Source organism: Chinchilla lanigera, unplaced genomic scaffold (genome assembly GCF_000276665.1).
Source record: "Chinchilla lanigera isolate Chin_1 unplaced genomic scaffold, ChiLan1.0 scaffold00002, whole genome shotgun sequence".
NCBI lineage: Eukaryota > Metazoa > Chordata > Mammalia > Rodentia > Chinchillidae > Chinchilla > Chinchilla lanigera.
Window position 1 is genome coordinate 1,014,475 of NW_004955403.1, and position 25,229 is coordinate 1,039,703.

Below are 25,229 nucleotides of genomic sequence, written 5' to 3' on the forward strand. Positions count from 1 at the left end.
GCACTGGCAGCCCTCAGGCAAAGGCGTAAATGCTACGGGCCTCTGCGACCACTGCACAGAAGAGGCACGGTCTGTTTTCTGCCATGCACATTAGGGTACCAAAATGTAATTACACTTGAGGAGGACTGAATCCCAGCTCCGCCTCGTGACCAGGCTTGGGGTCTAAACACGTTACTCTCCATGTCTCCACTTCCTCACTGGGGAAGTGGGGCTGAGAGTAGTAACTTCCTTGTGGGGTGGAAACGCAATCGCAATGCACTCACATTTGTAAAGTGCTTCCAGGAGTGCCTGGTACAGAGCAAGTACTACAAACGTGCTGTAAAAGGATATAAATAGTCCCTACAATCTGCGTGGCCGAGCTCTGGCTGTCCTCACTTTATAGGTAAGTCTGAGGCTGAACAGGTCAGGGCCATGTGTTGAATCAGGGATGCAGCTTGACTTGAAAAGAGACCTCTGGCCCCAGGCTGCCCTCCAGTGGCCACAGCTTCCCCCCACTGAGGCTGTTACCCCTGGAGGAGGGTGGGGGCGGCTCCCAGAGGAGGATGCCAATTACTGCAGGCTGGGGGTGAACATGGAGGCTCTTTTTGCATCCAGGGGTTGTTTGTTTTCTGTTCTTAAATCCTCTGCACTAGCAGAAGCAAACCCATCACCAAGACACCCTGCTGACAAGCATGCCAGGCTGAGGTCTCTGCCCTGGCTGCCAGCTGTGAACCTTGCTTAGGGACCAAGTTCAGACCGAAGTACTTATCTCCAGAGGACAACAAACAGTGTCACACAGAAAGACAAAGTCCAAGGGAGGTCCTGGAGCTAGTGAAGGGACCGTCCAAAGAGTGTTAAGTTTTCTTCCATAAATTCCCATTTCAGGTCACTGCATCAAGGTGATAAAAGAATTCATATCACTTTAATATCCTTGGAGTTTATTTTAATGCCATCACAGATAATAAAGATTCATCTTGATCATTTTGATGTGTTCAGAATTCTAGTGATCATATTTACTATTTAGCAATTTTTCTTTCAGTTTACCACTGTAACAAAAATAGAAATTTGTCACTTGAAATATGTTTAATGGAAAAATCAGTAAATACTTTTAAAGTGCTTCAACTATACAAGATGTTAATAGATTTAATAAAAAGGAGCTTTCCTCTTAAAAATGTTGCTTCTGATAAATCCCGTTTTACCTTTCTCCTTTCCAAAGTACAGAGTATAAAGCCCAAGACAAGCTAAGTGTTCCACAAAAACATGTACAGAAAGAGGAATAAATGTCTTTCCATTTCATTTTTCCTTTCTTGTTGCAATGAGTTTTTAATAATTTCTTTCTCAGTTTTCAACACCTTCTGCTAAGTTATCTTTTTCAATGCCACCATTAGAATCAACACTGTTAAATGCTGTTCTAGTCACATCATTTTACATACCCTGGGATGGATATGGTAGCCCTATCCCTGCCCGATCTGACACTGTCATTACCAGAGTCAAAACTGAACCACAAGCACCATCTCCCTCCACATTGTCCCTACCAGGCCCCACATGCCCAACCTGTTCAAGGAGAAAACATCCCCAACAACCTCCACTCACTTTCCTTTCTTAGCACACAGCTTTGTACTGAGAATAGCCAAGTCACTAGTTAAGTCTTTTATTTCTCTGCACCAAAGCCTACACTGTCTAAAAAAGAAAGACTGAAGTTTGCCTTTTCAATGGAATATGAAAACACTTTTTTCACCCAGTGCAAACATGTGATCCCTGTCCTCACCATTACACACGCATGTGACTGCAGCACAGATAATGATGTTGGTGCTGCTGACCCCCCCCCCACACTCTGAAAACCTCCTCACCTGCTTTGTCTACCCATTAGTTTCTAACATAAAAGGCCAGAGGGCAGATATTGTGTCCTGCCCTATGGTTCAACTCATACTGGAAATTCAGAAAGTACCACATGCGTATGACAGTCTATCAGCCTTAGCAACATGGAGTCTCTTCTGAATCACTTTTCTAAAGATTGAATGAATCAGAGCAGTTCTTTGTACAGTAGTTCAAACACTGCACAGGCCAACAACTAAATATAATACCATGCATTATTTCCTGTTGGAAGACTTTCTGTTAGTCATCCAATCTACTGTAAAGCAATTTTGAGGTGTAAATGTGTTACATTTTGATCACCTATTTGATGAAATAGATCCGTCTCTCACAGCCTTGATTCCATTTGTACCCATTCTTGGCAGACTTATAGCTACAAGCAATCAAGGTTGCCTGTTTTTTTTTTTTTTTTTTACTAATGTTAACAATTTCATTATTCAGGTGTGGTACACATCCTTTGAGACTGCACGCCATGGCCTGACACTGTATGTGGAAGGTAATTATTAGGGGAACTAGGATATTACAGGGTAAGGTGTATATGGTGGGGCATGGAGCTGCCAGTACAAAGAGAAACAGGAATGTAACAGAATAACACACAAATCATTCTGAACTGATTCCAACTGCTGGAGTGGTGAGACGGGTTTCGTTTCCATGGCTTTAATCCAAGAGAACTGCAGGGTGGAGGTGCCCTTTGTACTGGCCACGATGAAAATAGCGTTTCAGGCGAGAGGAACAGCAAAAGTGAAACCTCTCATGAAGAAGCAAGTAAGTTGTAAGTGAAGCCAGAGAGAACCTGCTCAGTGCCCAGACGTCAAGGAAGTATTTATTGGGGTTCCATCCCATCTCTATTAGACAGCCTGAGACTGTTCTAGATGCTTCACAGAGAACATGAGGTCAGGTCTAAGGAAAGATAACCGTGACATACACAGCAGATGCAGCATTAGTAGGTGTTTGAGCGGTCCTGAGGCCATGTTGCATGAGGGGAAAAGATAGGTTTGCCAAAGCACACCTCCTCCTCAACCCTCAGGATGATGAGCCGCTTGCTTTACCAAGGCCTCTAGCATCTGGCAGCTGTCACGCTTGTGCTCCACTGCACACCTCCACTGCACACCTGCCCCACACCGGGCTCTGTCCTGGGTGCTGCGCATGGAACAGTGAGCAGACCACACAGACCCATGGACACCGCACTGGACGGTCACCTTGTGCCCACTTCAGGGGTCTTCTCAGGCTGTCTAGTTAGTGCTATTTAAAGCTTGGAGTGAGAGATGAAAGCAAGTTACGTCTGGGTCGGGTCAGTCATTCAGAGTCGATACACACGTGGATTAATTTTTGAAGACATTTTCCATCCCTCCTACTTCCTCATATTTCTGAGAGAAGCATTTAGTAAAACAAGAATATCTTTTTAAGGTCTGGTTGTCTCTGTCAAGACTGAGCTTGGTAGGTTACATATTAGCTGCTGGTCATATGCCAAGATGTAAAACCAGGTAAAAATAAAACCAATTGAAACCCTAATTGTAGTTTAGGAGTTTCTCTCTGGGACTGAAGTGAAACCTAGCTATATAGCTTTTGGAACCCTGTAATATTAGTCAGATTAAAAAATGTATTTTTGAGAAGCTAAGTATGAGTTTATATTTGGCACAAATTAATTTTGTTTCATTAATTTGATTTGTTGTAAGTCTGAGTTCTTTTGGGTAGCAAATCTACAGCTTTCTACTTTAGCTACTTTACCATTCATTCTAGTCTTTCACAAATTGAAGGGTATCATTCATTTCACTTATGCTGTTAGACAGGTGATCTGGGCTTGAGTGCTCTCTGCACAGCTTACTTCCTTATACAGTAAGGATAAGAGTATCAGCTTACAGGATTGTTGTGAGCATTAAATAAATTAATACTTATAGAATAAGAGAGAATGACACACAAGTTCAATAAAAGCAGTCATTTCTATTGTTTTCTTATAGCCTACCACCTACCATTCAATCAGTGATAAAGAGAATCTATAATAAACAGAAGCAGATTATCGACACCAGTCTCCCCCTGCAATCACATCAACCCACTCTTTAGCACTCTGGTTTTGGTCATGTAAACCTAGTTGAGGACCACTTTAACTAGTCTGTCATTCAGTTCACATGTCGCCATTAAATCCACAATGAAATGCTGAGATATTATGGAAACCACCTTGATGAAACTCCCATACGCCACATCCTGCACATTCCCTCTCTTCTGCATCCCAGCGGTGCCAGTGAACAAGAACATCACTCAGTGCTGCTTAGTTTCTCCTTGGTGGCCTCAACATTATTGCCTCCTTTTCTGAGTATTCTGTTTTCAAAATAAACTCTAAACTTGTGCAGGAATTTTACGTCTTTTCTTTTTGCCAATCTCCAGGTTTTGGGGGCTTCTCTCTGAAATCTCCCCAAGATGTGGGACTGCAGCAGATCAGTCCCAGGTGTGTGAGCTGAGGGCAGCAACCTGGGCTGGAGAATCAAACCCATTTTTCACAGCTGAGAGCTCTGCTCCCTTCCATCCATGCTGGGAAGGAAGCAGTATGCTCGAGTGAGAGCAGGAATGAGGAGGGATGGATAGTCCTTTGTTTTCCTCATCAGAGGTGTTGTCCCTTTGTTCTTTTCTCAACAAAAGTAAAACAAACTTCTGCCATTTGCTAACCTCCCCCTCTTTAGGGCAGACAGGTTAAGACCAGCTTTCTTCAAGTTTTGATCATGAAAACTTTTTTATTTTCTTAGGCTATTTTAAATATCAAGGCAAGTAATTTAAAAGTCAGATCCAACAGACAAAGTACTACATCATTTATAAACTACATTCATATCACCCACCAATTAAGAATCACTGATCTGAATGATGAAAACAGTCAAATTTATAACATCATTATTTATCACTAACATGATTAATAACTTTTGAGATGTGAACTTTAATTTATATATCCATATTCCTCATAGATAGCATAAATTTTAATTCATTCTTAATACTAGGACTTATAAGCATGACTTTCTTAATTTCTTTAACCTACATTTTTGCAAAGTAATTTAGGGAATCTACAGTCAATCACAAAAGCTATCCTCAAAACAAACCATCACAATTTGTTTTCAATATGAAATAAAGATATACTCCTATTTTTTTGAAAAGTATTGATTTTCCTTAAGGTTTCTGTATCAAGTATTAGAGTCATCAAACTGGCCATGATCAGAGTTCAGAATAACCTGTCCACAGAGAAACACCCAGACATTCGTCTCTGCTGCTGCCCTGGTGTGCTGCTAACAGACCTCTGTTCACACGAGGTCATTGTCACCTGACCTGGGTGTGGGCTTGGCTGAGGCAGCGGGTCAGAAATCATCGTGGGTTGTTAAATAAGCAGCAAGCTGTGAAGGTAATGGAGAGAGAGACAGAGGGAGAGACAGAGGGAGAGGGAGAGAGAGAGGGAGAGGGAGAGGGAGAGAAGTAGGAAAAAAAAGCAAAACCCAACTTAAGGCTAATTAGCTTATTAGCGAGACTGAACACAATCTTTGCCCAAAGATAAAAGAAATTCTGCACCGGGCAAGAAACATTCAATCAAATGTAGACTAAATTTTATTTATAATGAGTTTACTTAGAATACTAGTTTTCATACTGTCTAGTATCATTTTCAAAGATATGAAGACTTTGTGCTAAGGCAGGCTGGCCTTGTGGTGCATGTCTACAGTCTCAGCTATTTAGGAGGCTGAAGCAAGAGGATCACCTGAGCCCAGGAGTTGGAGGCCAGCCCATGGGCAACACAGGAGGAACCCCTCTGAAACAAAACAAAAACCAAACACCCCAAGATTTTACAATAAGATTAAAAAATAATTTTTGAAAATGTTTAGGGCCAGGGATATAGCTCAGTGGCATAAGTGCTTGCCTGGCGAGCCTGGGGTCATGAGATCAATTCCTGGTACCAAAAAAAAAAAGAAAAAAAAAAAAGAAAGAAAGAAAGAAAGAAAGAAAATGTTTAGTTTTTTACTCTTGAATCAAATGTGGAGCAAATCTAAGGAAAAATTAATTGCACCTGTATAGATTCTTAGTAAATTACCACTTTGGTTTATTACATACTATATATTAATGAAACATCTAGATGTGTTTAATTTACTAGCAAGAAGGATGTGGTAAAATTCTGATTCCTATGGTAATAAGTTTTAGAAATATAGAAGGCATCAACCTCCAAAATATAGATATCTCAAGTCCAATCGTGTAGTTTTACATGGGTTCCTCTATCCTGGGATTAACTTGGGGAGCATTGTGTACGATTGACGCTATTACTTAAAACTGACATCTGCATTTTTATTGCTGGCATGCTGCTGGTAAGCTTTTTTCCTTTTAGTGTCATATCAAATATTCCACAGGGTTATTATATGGTATGAATGTCTATTATCAACTCATGTTCATGGCTAATCAGCAATATTTGCAGATTTTTTTCTTATTTGATACCACTATTCCTCATATACTAGCTTACTTAATTATCTTCATCTGACATTCTCAGGACAGCAAAAGATTTCATTAGCAACCCACTGGCAAAAACAGATGGACAAGAGAAACAAACAAATGTATGTAAGTAAAATTTATTATTTTCTTAGGCTCAAAAGTCTCCTCTTAGATGTGCCAATCAGTTTAAATGAAAAGAATACCCCATAGGAAATAGACCCTGGGTCAAAGAGTGAATCATCTACACAAAACCCGGTGTGAATCTATTGGCCACTAATGTATGTGAGTAAAGTGAAAGAATCAACTCATGGGGCAGAAATGAAGCCCATGGCAGCACTCCTAAGTTATAATTTACAAGATATGATTGTTTATTTAGAGTCCATCCCAGTATTTTCATGTTTGAAAAGAATTCCTGTCATCACAACAAAATATTTCCTTTTACAAATGAGAAAACGGAGGCTCTAGAGGCTTAAGGAACTTACCAAAGTCAGTGATGAGAAAGTGCCAGGGCAAGGACTTGTACATGGGGTCTTCCACTCTTCATTCATACAAGAAAATTTCACAGAGCTTGTCCTATACAGGCAGACCTACGTCAAGAATTGGGAGCCTTGCCTTCAAAACTTTGATTCTGAATGGGGTTACTAGACACACACAAAGAACACAAGCCCACAGAAGCCATTAGGAGGCAAGTTCAATGTCATCAGAACATGTGGAGGTGGAGGTGGGTGTCGGGCAAATGACTAAGATTAACAGGATCAAGAAGCTTCCAGGTCAACATTATATCTCAGCTGGTCCCTCAATTAGCTAGGTAGAAGGGTATGGTGAGGAAAGAAAAAAGGAGAGGAAACGGGGAAGAACATGCTCTTCGGGAAGAAATACCTTAAGAGAAAGACATAGGGCATTCATACTAAAATTCTGTTGACCTGAGTCTATCCCTACAGAACACGGTCAGCGCTGAGTTCACAGGGTGCAACAAGCAGAGTTTAAAGACTGAAACCAGGCTCTGGAACACGGCTCCAGTAAGAGGTCCTGCTCTACAACCAGCGAGCCACAGCCAGGCAGTGGGTGGGCTGCTGACCCAGATGGACCCTGTACAGCTGCCCGAGGTCCTTGGCTGCAAGTGGGAGTAATAGGATTTCTGTCCTTCACAGTGATGTGTGAATATTTCCCTTCCTCACCAGGAGATACAAGTAGTAATATCTGTTCCAGAATGATGTTGTGAGGATTAAAAGATAACACGCAAACCAGTAGAACATTAGCATTTAGGTAGGAGGAATACAATTCTGTTGGTTTCTTTTCCAGGGAAAGCGTAAAAGCTGTATAAACCTGACCAACAAAACAAAGATAGAAAAACCCATGGCCTTCACTTCCTTTAAAGAGGCTCTACTCAGATGACCAGAGGCAAGTCAATGAATGTCAGCATGCACAGATTCTCCTTTTTAGAGATTTTCTTAGTCACAAAACAAAATAAAATGAAACGAAATGAAACAAAACAACTTTCCCTAAGTTAAGAAAAGAAAACAATATGTGAGTTTACTTTTCCTTCCAGTCAGGCTTTGACTTGGAACACACTGCTCTGGAAGGCAGGCCCCACTCAGCTCACTGGCGCCTGAGGTTGGGTCCTCACGCCTCCCTTCTGGGGATTTCCCCCAACTTCTCCACCCCCAAGCCTCCAGGCGCTTCTCCATCAGGGCAGATGGGGATGAAAGCTGAAGAAGAATGGCTTGGGAAAGGCCCATGAGTGGGCGGTACATGGAAGGGACTAGAAGGCCATTCCCACACGACATGGCCATGGGTGAAATAAACACATCTGGGAGATGAAATGTAAAATCAGTATGCAGTGAGAAGACACAGGCAGAAGACAAGGCCAGTGTAAGACTTGACTACCATCCCTGACACAAAGAACTCTAGGGAAGAGTGCACTGCATGTGCAGACACAGCCAGGCCTCAGCCATCACACATTCCCTGGGAGAGACTCCTCCCAAGGTACTCCGTCAGTGCTGGACTGGTCCAGTCTTCCCACTGAGCACAGAGGAAACCGAGCGTGTTCGTTTCTTAGTGTACTGTAACACATTAGCCCAACCCCGCACATTTGTTTACAATCTTTCTGCTCTGTAGGCAAGCCCTGGAGGAGGGTCTGCTCCTGTCCTTCTCCAGGTTCCAGAGGCTGCCCTTGGACTGTGGTCCAGGTCCCCCCTTTCCTCCATCTCCAAGTCAGCAATGTCTCGTTTCCCTGCCCACTCTGCCTTAGTCACAGCCCTCTGACTATGACCTCAGCCAGAAAGAAGGTCTGATCTTTTCATTCCTCACATACCAGTTCTGCCCCCTTTGGGGCAGTATCGCTGATCTCTCTGAACATGAGCAAGGAAGCTGAAAGAGAGCACCTGGTGTTTATCCCCTCTCCCCGCCCCTGCTGGGCTCCAGCTGTGCATCTGCAGCAGGACTGACCAAGTCTTCATGCCTCAAGCCCAGAACACAGGGCAAGGCGAATAATGCTGACCAGTGAGCAGTGAGAGTTGCCATTATCATATTGTTTCTACTGGAGATATTAAAATCTTAGCATTTGTGTATCAAACAAATGACAAGCTGAGAACATATTTTAATTTTTATATCCCCTATACATTTAAATTAACTCAATACTTAGGCAGAGCTACATGTACATATATAAATACATTTTTTTTTCCTGGCTAAAATAATGCATGTTCTTGATTTAATTCAGCTTTGTTTTTGTTTTTCATTTTTTTAAATTACTTTTCCCAATAACAAAAGCTAGAGACAAAACCAGATTTTAGCAGTTTAAACAGATAAAAATCAGTGTGACTGTCAAAATGCAGGTTGGTCTTGTCAGTTTGAGATGAAAACCAGGGTTACAACTGAAAAAGATGAATGTGGACACTAACAGGAAAGAGCGTTTGGCTGATCGAGTAAACAAACGCAAGTCCCAGATGGAGCGTGAGCAGTTCTGTGACCAGCAATATCTGTCCGTGGTTACTTTCCACGCAGACAATCTTACAATGTGACTTAGGCACACTCCTCCAATAGCACTTGAAAAGCTGCACTTTTGTCCTCACAGGCCTCAAGTCTACATCCCTGATGCTTTCTTGGAAGCGCAGCAATGACTTTGGGGTAATGAGAGGATCTGGATGGAGGGACAGCAAGGCTTCTATTCATTGAAATCACAGGACATGAAGGTGGTCATCTTGGCTTCATATGGAATCTATTAAGTGTGAAAAAGCTTCGCCAAAAAGTCTACTTTGATCCAACTGCACAGCAGCCAAAGATGACCTTGGGATTATGTATGGCTTTTCAGGAGGAGCATGGTACGTCTTTTTTTTTTTTTTTTTTTTTTTGGTTTTTCTCTGGTACCGGGAACCGAACTCACGACCTTGCACTTGCCAGGCAGGCGCTTTTGCCGCTGAGCTAAATCCCCAGCCCCTGAGCATGGTACGTCTTATTACAGGGCCAGGGGCCTGAGACGCACAAGCCTGCCATGCCATGCTTGCACTGCAGGGCAGCTTCTCCTACTTTCCATCCCGAGGCACCTCCTACTCTGCTTTCCGGACACCTAGCCTGACCTCAGGGTTGAGCATGCCTCTCACGCCAGCTTTCCAAAGAGAACTTCTCCCCCATCAACTTTTTCCTTCAACCTGGGCACAGGACTGCCCAGCTAAAGGTAGCAATGTCTGCCCTCCCTGCAATTCAGTGTCTGTGAGGTAACTGGCCAATGAGAAGGGACCTTTAAAGAAGGCATGTGCAGCCGGGCACAGTGGCACACACCTGTGATTCCCACACTAGGGAGGCTGAGGCAGGAGGATCTTTGAGAGTTTGAGACCAACCTGGGCTACAAAGTGAGCTCAAGGCCAGCCTGAACTGCATCGCTATGAGTAGACCTTGTCTCAAAAAGACAAAAAGAAAGAAAGAAAGAAAAAAGGGTGTGTTCTTCCTGCTTCTATTTGTTTCCCTTCCTGCTGGTGCAGTGAGACAAGATCTTGAAGCAGTAACCATAAAGTGAGGGCAGCTGACCAACAGGACAGGGCATCTGTCCCAGCCCGCATGGAGCTCCCCTGCCACTTGTGTGCTCAGACTCCCAGGACAAAGAGATGAACGTTCACATTTTTAAGCTGCACTCTTTCCTTCTATCACAGTACCCAAATCAATATCCTAATATTTAATCTAAAACTTTCCCACACTGACTCCCCCTGAAATGTATCATTTGATTATCTTTAAGATCTATGTATAAACGTTCCAATGGCCTGAAGAAATAAGGATGGACAGGTGAAGAGCTGATTTTGAATTAACATCACAATCTTTTTAAAAGCTGAATGTAGGGTTAACACAGAGAAGACATGGAAAGCATCGCATAACCCTGTTAGTTTCTGCAGTGATTGTGGGACGGCACACACACAAATTAAATGTATGATGGCACAGGCTGGGCTCGCTCAGTCATGCATCCAGTAGTGCTGCTGTAGGAGGTGAAGGGCGGTGAGGACCTGCTCCTGCCCCCGGGGAAAGACAACCGTTTGAAACTGCAGCAAGAAAGCCTTGGCGATTTGGAAAAAGCACCCGAGTCCATGTTAGCTTGTGGTTGCTGTGGCAGAATACTTGGCATAAGCATCTTCAAGGATGAAGGTGTATTTAGGACACAGTTCTCAGGTTGCAACCCAAAGCCAGCTGGCTCTGTTGCTTTTAGGCGTGTGGTTGAGGCAGAAACATCCCAGTGTGAGGGTGTAGAGAGGCAGCCGCTCACCTCATGGAGCAGGCACTGGAGAGGGAAGCGGAGAGCAAGGGGATGGAGACCAGGTCCGCTCCTGCGATCCACTCCCTTCCAACCTCGTCTCCATCGCTGCCCAATAAGCCCATCGAGTTACGATCTCAGCTGTGGATCATCTACAGAAGTTCGAGCCCTCATTACCCAACTCTTTCCTCAAAGCCCAACAGCAGCCACACCTTCAACACAGTAAGGCTTTTGGGGGCCATGGTGGATCCCAGCTCCAGTGCCTTCCTCCCTCCTCTTCCCCTTCTTCCACTCCCGTCCTCACCTTTCTATCTCCATCGAATCAGTTTGTGCTCACCAGCACAGAAACAAGCTGTTCTGTGTTTCACAGGACCACATCTTCCATCCTGCAACGTGCCGAATTCTGCAACATTTCACAGTATTACTAATGTGTGTATATGTCTAGGTGTGTGTGTGTATGTGTAGTGGAGCAGGGGTGCAGCTAGGAAAGGACTTCCCCCATGTACCCATTTTTAATTACAGGACAGACAGATGTTCATGTGGGCATACACGCACCCAGTTTCTACTTTATTGCAGTGCTGGAAAATTAGATAATGGACTCAGAGAGAGGGGCCATCACAAGGCAGCAAGCCTCAGACCTAGTATAGACAGATACATCTTCACTACACACAATTCTGCTTATCCTGTCAATAGCTTTTATGTGCTTTGCTGGTTCTTTTGGGAATAGAGAAGAGTGCTCTTTTCTAGAAAGATACATTCAAAAGAACAGAAGAATTTATTGGGGGGGTGATAAAAGCCAAAACAGCAGTGGCTTATTTATTAGGTGGAAACCTCTATTACTGAGACACTGTGGCCCCTGCTCCCTGCTTCCCCTCCCCAAGGAGAAGTGGCTTATCTCATGGGCCCATCTGAAAGAAGAGGTGGGGTGTGCTCTACTCACCCCACCCGGAGACACACACTTGTAGGATGTTCCTGCTGGAAAGAGGGCGCTTCTCACCTGCTACTGGCCTTGCAGTAGGACAGGGTATGCAGGAAAGGGGTGTAAAGCCCCTTTTGCCACAGTTGGGGCTGTCTAACGCGGGAGCAAAGTATTAACAAGCCATCCGGGCCCTGATCTAAAATGACATCTTTCAGTGAGCTTCCCCCAGAAATAAGCGTCATTTTGATCTTCTCTCGCCTGAGTTCTTCATCTCTCCATGCTGCCTGGCATACGGTCAGGGATCAATAAGTGTTTTTTGAATGAGAGAATCAATAAACTTGGGTGGGGCAGTTTGCTGACCTCCTAAAACCCCAATGAAATTGTTCTGACTTTGAAGCTCTTTATGTTTTTCATCATTCATTCCAGTAAAAACAGTGCTTCCATATTGGTCACACACACACACCATTGTCCTTCAGTATCAGTGGGCATTTTTTTCCAGGACTCCCCTCTCCCGAGCTGGATACCACAATTCATAAATGTGCACGTCCCTTACATAAAGTGCTGCAGCATTTGCACATAACCTGTCGCATCCTCCTGTACATGTTGAACCTTTTCACACTACCCAATACAAGAACAATGTGAATGGTATATAAATACTGTCACACTATTATTTAGGAAATAATGACCAGAGAAAAGTGTCCACATATATTTGGGATAGCCTGGGACAGTATTTCTGGCCCACATGTGATTAAGTCCATGGATGTGGAATCCACAACTAGAGCGTCGACTACATGTGTTATTTATTTTTAAATGTCACATATGTGCTTCTCTATTAATACATCATGTACTTTATACAAAGTTGAAAAGATACAAAAAAGTGTCAGTGTAAGTTCCAGTACATTCTTCCTGCAGCCCAGGAATTTATGTTGACCACTCCTCTCTGGAGTCCCTGCTGTAGACCCTAAATGCCACAGAAATTCAGCAAAGAAGCATTTGGGATTTGGAGCTGACCAGACAGTCAGGCAGGGCACTAGGGACCTGTCCTGTGGGCTCAACCTCCTCATCATGAACTGTGAAGTGACTCAATTCCATGGCAGAAGCTCAGTGTATATGCATGGAGGTGAACTGGAGGGAGGTGGGGACTGAGCTAATTGCCGCTGAATGGGCAGGAGTTACAGAGTTAGATGGAGAAGGAGAGGCATTCCCAGTGAGGCTTGTCTTGGGACATCTTACCCCAAGATCAGACTTATCCTGGAAATGAGAGAGATGGCTTCTAATATGCAGACTTGAGCACCTACATATGATAGGACAGTGGTACTGAAGGAAAGAGAGAAGAAAGTGGCAGGTGACCCTGGATCATGAATTCAAGACAGAGTAATCTGGATTAGATTTGCTGCAGAATAAAACAGAGAACCACTGCACACTATGAAGACATAAAGAAAATCATATCAGTGCTTTATTTAGATTAGATTGAGGTTAAGATGCATATTAGATAGCAAAATATGGAGTTTGGTTAGAATGGCTCAGGAGAGTACGAGACTTTTATAGTATGACTAGCATGATAAAAGTGATAGTAGAGAAGAAAGAATGAAGCTAAAAGTCAATGAGTATGATCAATCTTTGGTAACCAGTAAGATATGGAGGAACAAAGAGAAGTCAAGTATGTGTCAATATGATCCCATTCATCATTTGGAAAATGAACAACTCTGACTGACTTCCTGACATTTCCCTCTCTCTAATTTGCTATGGAAAGTAATTCCAGTGTGAAATGATGTTCCCTTGCTTTTACTGCAAAGCTTGGGTCTTACCCAATAGCCTCAAGGAAAAAGTCTTAAACACAGAAGATGGACTAAATCTTTAAGAGCCCAATGTATTACTAAGTTTACTGCAAGATGCAATTTATAAGTGGTGCTCTGCATATTAGGAAAAAAAAGAGACACTATCTTTGCATGCAGAGGACAGTTGTTGGTTATGTGCAGATAAGTGAATAATCTGGTCGACCACAAGACAAAGACCAATAAAGTATTCATGCATGTTTTCAGCCATGTTTTTCCCACATGAGAACTCCACACTGTGAATGATACAGGGGATGGGACAGAGCAATGGGTCATGGAAGAAAAAGAAACACAAGCATCTCCTTCAAGCAGCTCCCAGCTGAAGGCTGGGCCTGTACCTATGCAGTTTAATTTTTGAGAGCTGTGTGCTAGATTCCTCAATGACTTATTCTGAAAATGATCTTCAAAGATGGTACGAAATGGCCAAAAATTGCATAAATCTCACTTTCCAAATAGGGTTCTGCAGAAAATATCTGCCATCTGGCATTCAGGCTATCTTTACTTCTTTCCTTTTAGGCAGATATTATTTAATCCAGACCAGACTTTTTTCTGACTAGCTGGTTCATGGCAATTTCAGAACATGACTCTGTAGCCAGAGTGGTTGGCAAGGGACAGAACATGCTTGACATTAGGGCAGTTCCCTGTCTCAGTGGTTAAGCAACCGTGTGTGCTTGGCAACTTCAGCTATGAAGGCAGCCTGACTGTCCCTGTCATCTCTCACAGATGATGTCTCCAGTGGACTATGAGATAGGTGCAGCTCCTGTCCATGTGTAGCTGCTCTAAAATGAACCGCAGAGACTTCAAACCCAGGACTGTTCCATGGCACCATCCGGATGGTCTACTTGAATGGAAATTGCTCTCAGCCAAGTTACTCGCTGAACTTGTTGTTTCATGTGAAATGAGAATAAAGCATCTCTGTTCTCATTATATAAAATGCAACCTGTGCTTTAAACTTTAGCCAAGATGTATTAAAGCATGGAAAAAGCAATTTGATCTGGGTTGGCTTCTCAAATCCTGTTTAAACTAAGAAAAGAGGCATTTAATAAAAATTCGCATTGGTTGTATAGTTGCTTTCCCCCTCTCTAGGGGTTTCCAAAGTCAGAAATTAATGGTCTTCCTAACTACTTAACCTGTCTCCAAAGGAAGCGACAGGCTGAGCGGAGAGTAAGAGCCTCCAAACTTCTGCCAGTGTTCACATGGCAGGGAAGTCTTTCCATGACACTGAAGGCTTGGCTTCCTTTCTCAGTAGCTCACTTAGCCAAATATGCTAAGGACTGTAGCAGAAACCACAGCACAATCCCATGGGTACTGCCACGGAATGGACCCCCAGGAACGCAGCAACCTCTCCACAGAGGCAGGCTAGGAGGAGGAGCACTTGTCCAAGACACAGGTATCCAGGTAATGATGATATGACAGAATTCAGTACACTTGAACGATGCCAGGTGGTGGTATAGTTCTAATTGCAAAATTCATCCAGATCCTGGAAAATAAGGCTTCCTAAATTATTTACCAAGGTGTCTTCAGACTTTTACTTCCTATTAAGTCAGTTGGTAACAAATCTACGGTTCATTTGCATAATTCCACTTCTTTTACCATTCTTATTTAGAATATGATGTCATGGAGTCAGAGAATGGAAACTGTTTCTGTACTTTGGGAGGAGAAAAGGGGATGTTTTGATAGCTCATTTTTCCCACCTTCTATGATAATTCTTTTTTTTTTTTTTGTCTTTTTTGAGACAGAGTCTCGCTATGCAGTTCAGGCTGGACTTGAGCTCAGTTTGTAGCCCAGGCTGGTCTTGACCTCGCAATGATCCTCCTGCCTCAGCTTCCCTAGTGCTGGGATTACAGGCATGTGCCACCGAGCTTGGCATAAACTTATACTTAACACATTTTTTTTTGAACCATCTTTACTTCTGGCTTTCTATGAGATGCAAGAATTTTCCCTCAGAAAAAAGCAATAGTTCATCTCTTCTGATGTTCCCATTATATGTTCATTGCCAGCGAGACAATCTATGTAGGGCCATCATTACGACTGCCATAAGCAGACCTGTATAATATGTCTTTATGCAGTTTGTCAGTTTCCGAATTGTGTTATATAGGCTTTAACCAGGAAGGTTATCACATGAAAATATTTAATGTGCCTGGCTTTCCGACCCAGTAAACTTTGCAGAAACGACTCACCTAGCAAGAATGCAGTAAGTAATTTAAAGCCACAGCCATGAATTCACTGTGGGTGCTGGGTGTATAAAATTGATAATTTTTTAAAATAATTACATTTATTAATAATTTAATTAACACATATGTAGATATTTCTAAGTTGTGAAATCTCAATATTCAGGTATTGTGTGCATTTTGTAGGCAGAACCAATAATCCCAGTTTCTGAAGACTCTGAAGTAACGAAACAACTGTCTTTGTTTCCTTAAGAGACTCAGTCATCCAATTCTCACCTTCCAGGCCTAAGGGTCTTCTGAAACTGCAGAAGGCTGAGGTCGAGACCATGTCATACTCTCTGAATCGCACTCCGAGTGCCAATCACCTGCTAATGTGTTTGCTTCACTGTTTAGAAGGCACAGTGAAACTCGAAATACGGAATGCAAAGTGAATTCAATTCAGAATCCATATCTGCAATTTCAGTCTTGCTTTCAGGAGCTCAAATATTTCAAGCTTTCTAGTCCCAGTATCACCATTTGTAAAGCAGCTGTGAGGACAAATGTGTGTGTGGAAACCTTCCATAAACCGTGGAATGTGAACTGATGCACAGATGTGAGGTGTGTGTGTGTGCGCGCGCATGTGTGCATGTCTGTGGTCACCAGCTTCATCCCATTCACATGGGCATATCCATGAATGGAAGTTTTCCTTATCTGGCTCATAAACATTTGGATTTTTAGAAAGCAAACTGGAACACCAAAGGGATGGAAGTAAACGAAGTGCAGGAGAATCACATGAAATCAGGCTGTGGTGCCCACCTGTCCTGCCAGAAGCCACCTCTGGGCAGACCCCTGGATGTGTCTGCTTTGCCCAGCTTCTTTGTTTAAGAAACCACAGTTTTAAGAAGGGTCAAGTTTTTCCACAGGAAGTTTCCACAGCAGTGCTGGAGGGGCTCTGGCACCTTGGGGACAGACAAGGGGAGGAGTGAAGAGGGGACCGGAAAAGGATGCTGAGAAGGGCAGTGGAGGAAGGGTAGCCTTTCATGCCTGCTGGAACCTTGCTTGTCTGCTTCTTACAAGAAGCAGAATCTCCAACCATACCTTACTACAATTTTTTAAAAAAGTCATTCACAGTTGACATTTCCTAAATGTCATGTTTAGCTACGAAACACAACCCAGGCAAGGTTCTGCCTTTGTTGCTAAAACCTAGTTTGGTCAGTCACAGCAAATAACTAACACAGTCAGTTTTCTCTTCAATTGAGAAGTATTTGCTTGTATATCCCAGATACGTTAAAATACATCTATAAACAGTTAAAGGCTGCTTGCACTTTCTACAAACTGCTGACAAAATGGGAGAAAAGAACAGTAACAGGAGTCTTTGGCAATAACTAGCCTCTCTCCTCAGTGAGGTAAGTGGGATGGCTGGACCCATTTTGAGTCCTTTACTAGGGCTGGTTACAGGAACAAGGCCTGGGCCTCCAGTCCCAGGATCATAGGCCAGAGTCACACCTCACTGTGCAAAGTGAAGAGTACTGACACCCTTTACACTATGCACAGAGAGCTCCCACTAACATTTCTGGTCCTCAGCCAACGCATCTTTTCTTCTCTGGGATAAAAGAGAGTCTGAGCTAATGATTCACATTGTTAAAATTACAGGCACAGGCACATAACTGCACATGTTGGCTAGGCTTAGGTCTGCTCCAACATGCCTTCCTGAGGCAACTGCTCTCCAAACCCAACTCATTCGGCAAATGTTTAACTTCATCAAGCCTGTTCTGATATACAACAAGTGTGTATTTCCAATGGACACCACATGCAAATATAGATTGGGTATCTATAGCAGAGGCCCGCTTGGATATTGTGAGATCTTCTCTTCTCCCTAAAGACAGACCTGAGTTCTGCCAAGAAAATGTAAAAGCTGCTGTTTCCTTCAACTGTGGCACATATTTCTATTTTACATTATGGAACAGTACTTGTAAAAGTCACTGCTCAGTGGGAGTTGATTATGTATTTATTTTCAAAGATAATGGGTCTAAAGGGTATATACTTTCAGGTTGTTTTCCTTTTGCTTTGGTTTTAGTGATAAGCTAAGCTAAGTCAGATTTCCTTCTAAAAGATGGTATATGGTGAGTAAATGCCTACACTTAAAGTTTGAAAATTTTGGTATCACAGCTACTGTGGGTGGAAGATTAAGAAGGGTGTGGGGAGTGAAAATATCCAGGGACCACATCCATTTGTTCTTCCTGTCTTCTGCGTTAGAGGTAGTGACTTCATTTGAAAAAATGAGAGGTTTATTTTCATAACAGGCAGTAGGAGCAAGGCAGATGTGTGTGGGTTGGTTCTGGCCCTTGATTAGCAGATGAGAATAATACTGCCTTTAAGTTTCACCAAATACATCCATCAAAACACAGACAAGAGACTTCCTCTTGAGCTGCACAATCAAGATCCCAAATTTCAATTCAGTGATCATGCTGTTTTAGCGAACTTTAAATGCGGCCAAATTTCCATTTCCAGAGCGTCATTCTCAGATGTGGTTATGAGATTAAATGGACTTTTTATCCCCTATTTTTTGCTCCTGTAGGTTGGAAAGTCTGAAATCAAAGTATCTGGAAAATGTTCTGTGCTCTCATCAGAGGCAGCTGGCAGAGGCAGCACTAGATATCACAAAGGGCACCAGCCTCCCTACAGTAGCAAGAACACCCCAGAGGTGAAGCAAGGGCTGTGGGGTCCTGTGCCACACTGTTGCTGTGGAGACACTGCTGTGCAGGGCCTGGTCCCTGCAGCTGGGCCCCGATGTGGCTCTGAGAGCCGGGGTGGAGTCCCTGGGTGGGCGGCTGTGTGGCAGGGGTGCTCCCTCCCCCTCATGTTTTCCCTCCTACTTGCAGGGCTTTGTGCGTTAATCCCCTTGGAATGTAGCTCTTATCACTGCCTAGAGGAATTCATTACCCTTTTACCTCCTCTGGCCCCCTGGCCCATGAAGCTGAGGAATAAGAGAACAATTGTCTGGGGAGCCAGACCCAGAACTCAGGTGCGCGGGCACTGGCCTACCCTGTACCCAATGTCTCCTGTACTCACAAGGGAAGGGAAGGCAGTAAGAATAGTTCCCTCCTCAAGGGCTGAGGCCCCCTGCCATTAAATCCAGCTCTTTTAAAGCCAACGGCTTAAAAACCAGGAGCAGACTCTTAGGAGTGTTCTGAGCGCCTCTGTGCAAAGCCAGAGTGACTGATCAATAATGTGGGGAAAACCAGTCAAGCCATTATCTGGAATATTGTGTAAAAGACAGAAAAATAGAGCTTCGCGGCCTTTTTAAAAACTTCTGGTGGTTATGCAGTGGCCTAGAAACCAAAATGTTGCATGTTTTAGAGAGAGCTTGCAAAAGCTCATTTTATATCTTTAAGTGTACACCTTTTTCTATGGTCCTTCAACTGTTAGGTTGCTCACATAAGAAAACAAACTTAGAACACAAATGCAACAAGCACCTCTTTGTGCCACAACCCACGGGACATGGTCACAGCTCCGAGTGATCACAGGCATGAAACTGAGAGGTCACTGAAATGGGAACCACCTACTCAGAAAGGTGGCCAGCAAGACCGTGGAGGAGATGTGGGCGATGAGCTCAGGGCCCACTGAAAGGTGACAGAAGGTGACCCTGAGTGGAGCAACAGTGACCTGGATCACAGGATGGACCTTCAACACTCAGGGTTTCCACTCCCTGAGGAATGAATGATGTCAAGGTTTGGGGACTGGAGCCAAAGTCCTTGGAGAGTTCTAGAATCCAATGCTTCCTGAATAAATATGTCCACCTAGGGCTACCTTCCATGAAAGTCTACATTATTGTTAGCTATGCTTTTACATGGTTCAACTGTATTTGTCACAAAATAAAAACTCAATCAATAACCTCTCACTACTAGGGGTGGTAGATATAAAAATCTCACCATTCCATCCATCATAGCTTAAGGCTATGTAAATCAGTCATCAGTTCTGAATACTACATTAGAAGAATACCTTTGGTAACAATTCTGTATGTCAGAACACTAGGAATAATGTGGCATTAACTAAAATATATTAGGTGGTGGAGAAAAGTTACTGACAAGGTAGTGTATTTATATTTTTTATGGAAAATTTTAGTCTGTGGCAAAATAAAATATGTGCCACTCATTCAATTTTACTGTTTTCAGATTTTGAGAGGCGTCTTGACTTTAAACATGTTTAGTGCAAACATGTTGCTGTAGTCACAAAATCTACCATACATCAAGTTTATTCACTTAACAAACATTTATTTCTCTGCATGCCTAGTACTTATGTGCTTGGAGCAGAGCTTTCTGTGCTGGTGAGAGCATCTGAAACCGCAAACACTGCCGCGAAGCCTGGCACACCCTCCCTGCAGGGACAGAGGAAGTCCAGAGGCACACTGCCTTCCAAGTGCCTGCTGACTGCTGCCTGTGGGCTGCAGAGCAGCACACTTAATTTCCAAAACGCTTTCATAAACATGACTGTAACCCATGCTGTGAGGTTAATTTTCATTGATAACACCAAACCTGAGAAGATGTGTTTTTCTGAATGTTTTTGGCAGGGACTGAACATATGGTGTGATCTTCACTGATGGAAATTCCTCACACCCAGGAACTGAGATTTCCTTTACCCAGTCTGTGCTGCTGAAGACCAAGATCCTTAACAAACAAACAAACTAAAAAGAAAAAAAACCCCAAAAACCAAAACCCCACAACCTACACTCAGTCCTGTCAGTCACACTGCGAAAAGAGATGAGATTTTAGACAGTGTACTCTAGAAATAGCTCCCAGCATTGGGGGAGGGGGACGTTAACACTGTGCTGGCCCCTACTACCTTCCCAAACCCACAAGGATGGTAAGAAAGGAAAAATGGCACAGCTCAAGGGACAAAAACCGGGAGAGGGGCCGACCATGGCTGAGACCTCCCACAACCATTCCAGAGATGGAGACAGCAGACAGGAGAGTGAGCCCCTGAGATGTGAGGGTCCATCGCTGCAAACATGGAGGAGCCAGCCAGGGCTGGCAGAGCACCCAGGAGGCTCTGATGACAGACCCAGCCTACTCAGAACAGCCAGGCCTTTGTCTCTCCCACCTCTGTGGGACACGGGTGGTTTATCCTGCAGGAAAACAACTTGCAAGATAGTGTGCAAGGCAGGCAGAAACACCCTGCGCCAAAGCCTTCCGAGAAGTCCAGACGGGAGAGGCCTCAGCCTGTTCCCACGCGCAGCCTGGAGCAGTAGCTACTAGACCCCTGGCAGGAGATGTGGGTGCCATTCTTGGGACGTTAGGGGGCTGCAGTAGGAAGACTTCCATGCTGACATCTTGGGGAGTGGAAGGTGGCTTGCAGCAACCTGCATTTGCTGAAAGGAATAAATTCCTGTCCTCCAGTGCTAGACGAGACTGCCAACTCACAGGGGACCAGAAGGAGCAGTTCAGAGGACAGATGGTGCAGTGGCTAGAACTGTGACAGTATTTCTCTTGACCCTTGGTGTAGTTCTGTGTCAGGGACTCTTGATGTGGCCTTTGAGTCGTGCTGCTTTGCCAGGACTCAGTTTCCTCATTTGTAAGCTAGAGCACTGCGGCCCAGGGACCTGCTGCTGGGAGGGGTGAAGCACTCTCCCTGGCCTTTCAATGGCCATCTTCAAGCTGAGGCTCTGCTGACCTCCTGACGCTATCCTTGGACTTGATGCCATGACACTATTCCTTTAAAAAGAAGCTTTTTAAGGTGAACTTGCAACCCAAAGAGCCAGGTGAGGCCCCTGGGGTGTAAGTGACCTCCTGTAGTGTGTGGCACTGCCAGGGGCCATCGGAAGCCACTCAAGGTACAGTGGCTTCCTCCATCGCCTACCTTGATGTCTAACCCCACCCAGCTCCCTGGGCCTCCGTCTGCATAGTTGGGCCCTGGCTACTGCAGGGTTACCTCCCAGTTCACTCTCCAGAGATGTTTCTGTGGCTTCAAAGGACGGACATACTCAGCCTCAGCTGAAAACTCAGGCAGCAACCTGAAGAGCAGTGCTGGCTTCTGTCAGCAGCTGACCGAAGGCCCTCTGAACACTCTCAGAAACGTGGTCGTGCTCATTTACTGTGCATGTCCCGACCCGCACCTGCAGTGGGTCACTTCAAAATCACTTCTGCATGGTCACTCACACCAGACGGGAGAGCCCCTCTACACTCAGAACACAGGGTTATGCTTACATAATTGCCTGCTGACATTACTATTTTAAAGCACTACTTTTTCAGGGCTTATCACAAGTTGTTTTAAATATCATTTAGCTCTAACTTGTTATACACCTTTATGTTCAGAAACAATATCCTCTGTTACATCAGCAGGCTACACTGGAAAATACAGTTACTGTGGGTTTAAAAAAATTTTTTTTTGCTAACTTTGGATGCAATCCTTTTAGAGGGCCATATATAGATAGGGTGGTAATGAGAAATGGAAATTATATGGCTTATTGTAAGACACCCCCAAAACTAAAAGAACTGTATTTTGTTATCTAATCTGGATTAATGGTGTGGCTTTGAGCCTTCAACTTCACTTACTATAAATAAATACAACAGCCATATCACTGTTTCATGTAATTGTACAAAGTAAATGGCCAGTTTATGAGACTGATAGGGCCTATAATAACTCAGGAAGAAATTTGGTGGACAGATATTTACGGTCTGATCATCCAGTATCTGTCCAGTCCCACATCTAGCCACAGAAGATCCAAGACCTGCCTTGCTGGGGGACCTAGTGGAGCTGCCCCTAGGCTGGGTTCTGCCAGAGTGGGGCCTACGATCCAAGAGGAACTTATTCGCATTCTCAGTTCTGGGTTCAAAGAAGCCCCAGCTGGGCCATCAGGCCACGGACAGGTAAGGACAGTCTCCGCATTATTAGGATATAAGACTCCCTCGCTGATTCGGAGGAAGCAGATAGTGAGACTCAAGTTGCCCGAGCCACCTCGAGACCCCATGGAGCTCGGAAAGGGGGACAACAAAGAGATGATGATCAAGGTGTGCACCACCCTGCCAACTCCTGCTGGACAGGTCTCTGGAAAACTCACCTGAGGATCACTGTGCCAGCCTTTCCTACCCGTAAGGGAGACTGAACACACTGCTCCCACAGTTAAAAATCAAGATGTGTTATTTAGGAGGAGGCAGGAATGGGTATTGGGTGAGAAAGTGGCAGTCTCACTTAATGGCCAGGGTTTTTGGGGCTGGATTTCTGTGCTTCCCACAGAACACAGGCAGATACTTGACATGTGAAGGAGGAACAACACACTCCTATTTCAGAGTCTGCAAGTTACACAGCAAGTGAAAACCCGTATTTGATTTGTAAAATATTTCATTACTCAAGAACCTTTTGTTTCCTAGTAGCTTCATCTGAAATTATTACTCAACTTAAAAATACTGTCTCTACAATTAAAAATGCAGTGTATATAAGCAGTGCAACAGTCCAATTTTGCATATTCAATTCAGACACTGAACAAAATGTTAAAAATCCTAATTTCTTCTTAAATTATAGGAATGAATCAAAGTACATTTTTATGAGGCTATTGTCTCCAGGCAGGAATCTTTGTTTCAAATTATGTCTTAGACTTCTATTGGTTAGGTTAGAAACAAGAACAAATACAGGAGTGTTTGAATTGACATTTAGTGCCCAGGGGATAGCTTTAAAAATTGGAGAATAATGGAAGTGGCTGCTTTTAAGAATTTTTTTCACTAGTCACAAAGGTACATAATACATTGGAGGACAGAGAGAAAATGTGCTTCTCTCCCAAATCATGCAGTGTGGCATGAGAAAAGAAAGACAAACAAGGAAACAGTGATCTCCTGGGCCCAGAGAAGTGCGTGGCAGGGCTCCCCAGGAGTGGGTTGTCCACAGATGTCACACCTCTGGTCTCCATTACAGAAGAGACAACAAGTGAACCTTACAGGTCACAGCCACACCGTTTAGGACCTGGGAGGAAGCCCGCAAGCCACCACACTCAACCCTCTACCTTCCTGGGGAGAAAAACTTGGACCTAACTAACAGGTTGGGTCCTCTCTCCAAGGGCCCACAAGAAGTGGGTCAAAACATGGATTTCCTGAGCAGCAGCACAGTGCTCCTTCCACTAGTGTCCGTTCAAGAAGCTGTATCTTCTAATCTATTTCATTTACATCCATTGTGGAGCCATTATAAAATTGCAGGTGTACAGGTGGAAGAAATGGGTTCTCTTACCATGACATGGTACTGAGCTCAAGGTCCTGTGGTACAGACAGACAGAACCTCCTTGATACAAAAGGAAGAGGCTGAGAGGCTGGAGTTAATATCTGGTGGGTAATTTTATTTCTAAAGGGACAGAATTCTTTGTTACAATTTGCCTCAGTTGCTTCTCAACCAGACCTCACTGAGCAGTTCGCAGCTATGCAGTCCTATGCAGTCCTTACCATAAGCTCCCCAGCAAGAGAGGGGGACCTGGGGCTTTGAACCGCTCTCTTCAAAGGAGCAGAGATCAAGGGTAGTGTTTCAGGGTGGGTTCCTTTGCGCATACTCCAAATAACACAGTGAGTCCTTCTTATCAGTGGCTTGTAACTGCAGGGAGTCTGCAATCTGGCAGTTCCCCGGTTAACCCAGGAAGTACAAGCCAGAGAGTGGGAATAGGAAGAAACCTCAGTGCTGGTCCAATCAATAGAGTCCTTTCATTTTGGTGGGAGATTTGGAAGAAAGCTAATAATCTGTGCAAAATCCTGTGTACTGAAGAGCAGTCACTGTTCTCAAAACAGTGGTACACGTGTCAGCTGAAATATGTTTAAAAACAGATTTGGCTAAAATTCGTGAGGGGAAGTCTCTCACTTATCCCGAGTCAGTCTTTTTTATATGCTTTGGCTCACAAAATTTCCTTTTTATTTAAAAATAACCTTGTTTGTTTCTTTCTCTTTCCTATTAAGAAAGCAGTATGTACTCAGAATAGGTAAATTAAAAGACATGGATAAAATGAAAGAGCATTCTAAATCCATAATCTTATTACCCAGAGAACTACTTTTTAAACTCTTAGTTATAATTCTAGGTCCTAATAGAATATAGTCATATACTAGTAAAAGTGTAGCTGTACTGCTCATATTTGTTTTTGTAATCACTTAACATATTATAAACATTTTTTCATTATTAATATTTATCTACAATGCCTGAACACTCTATGTATGACTGCAACACAATATATAATTAATTTAATCTGTAACTGTCATTTAAACAAATTCCTATTTTCTTTATTTTATTTTTTTTGAGACAGGCTCTCACTATGTAGTTCAGGCTGGCCT

General features: G+C 43.6%; 1 protein-coding gene across 1 annotated transcript in view; it reads right to left on the reverse strand.

The window, feature by feature from the left end:
* Spats2l (spermatogenesis associated, serine-rich 2-like) overlaps positions 1-25,229 on the reverse strand; it is a 155,285-nt gene that overhangs the window by 83,853 nt on the left and 46,203 nt on the right. The window lies entirely within an intron of this gene.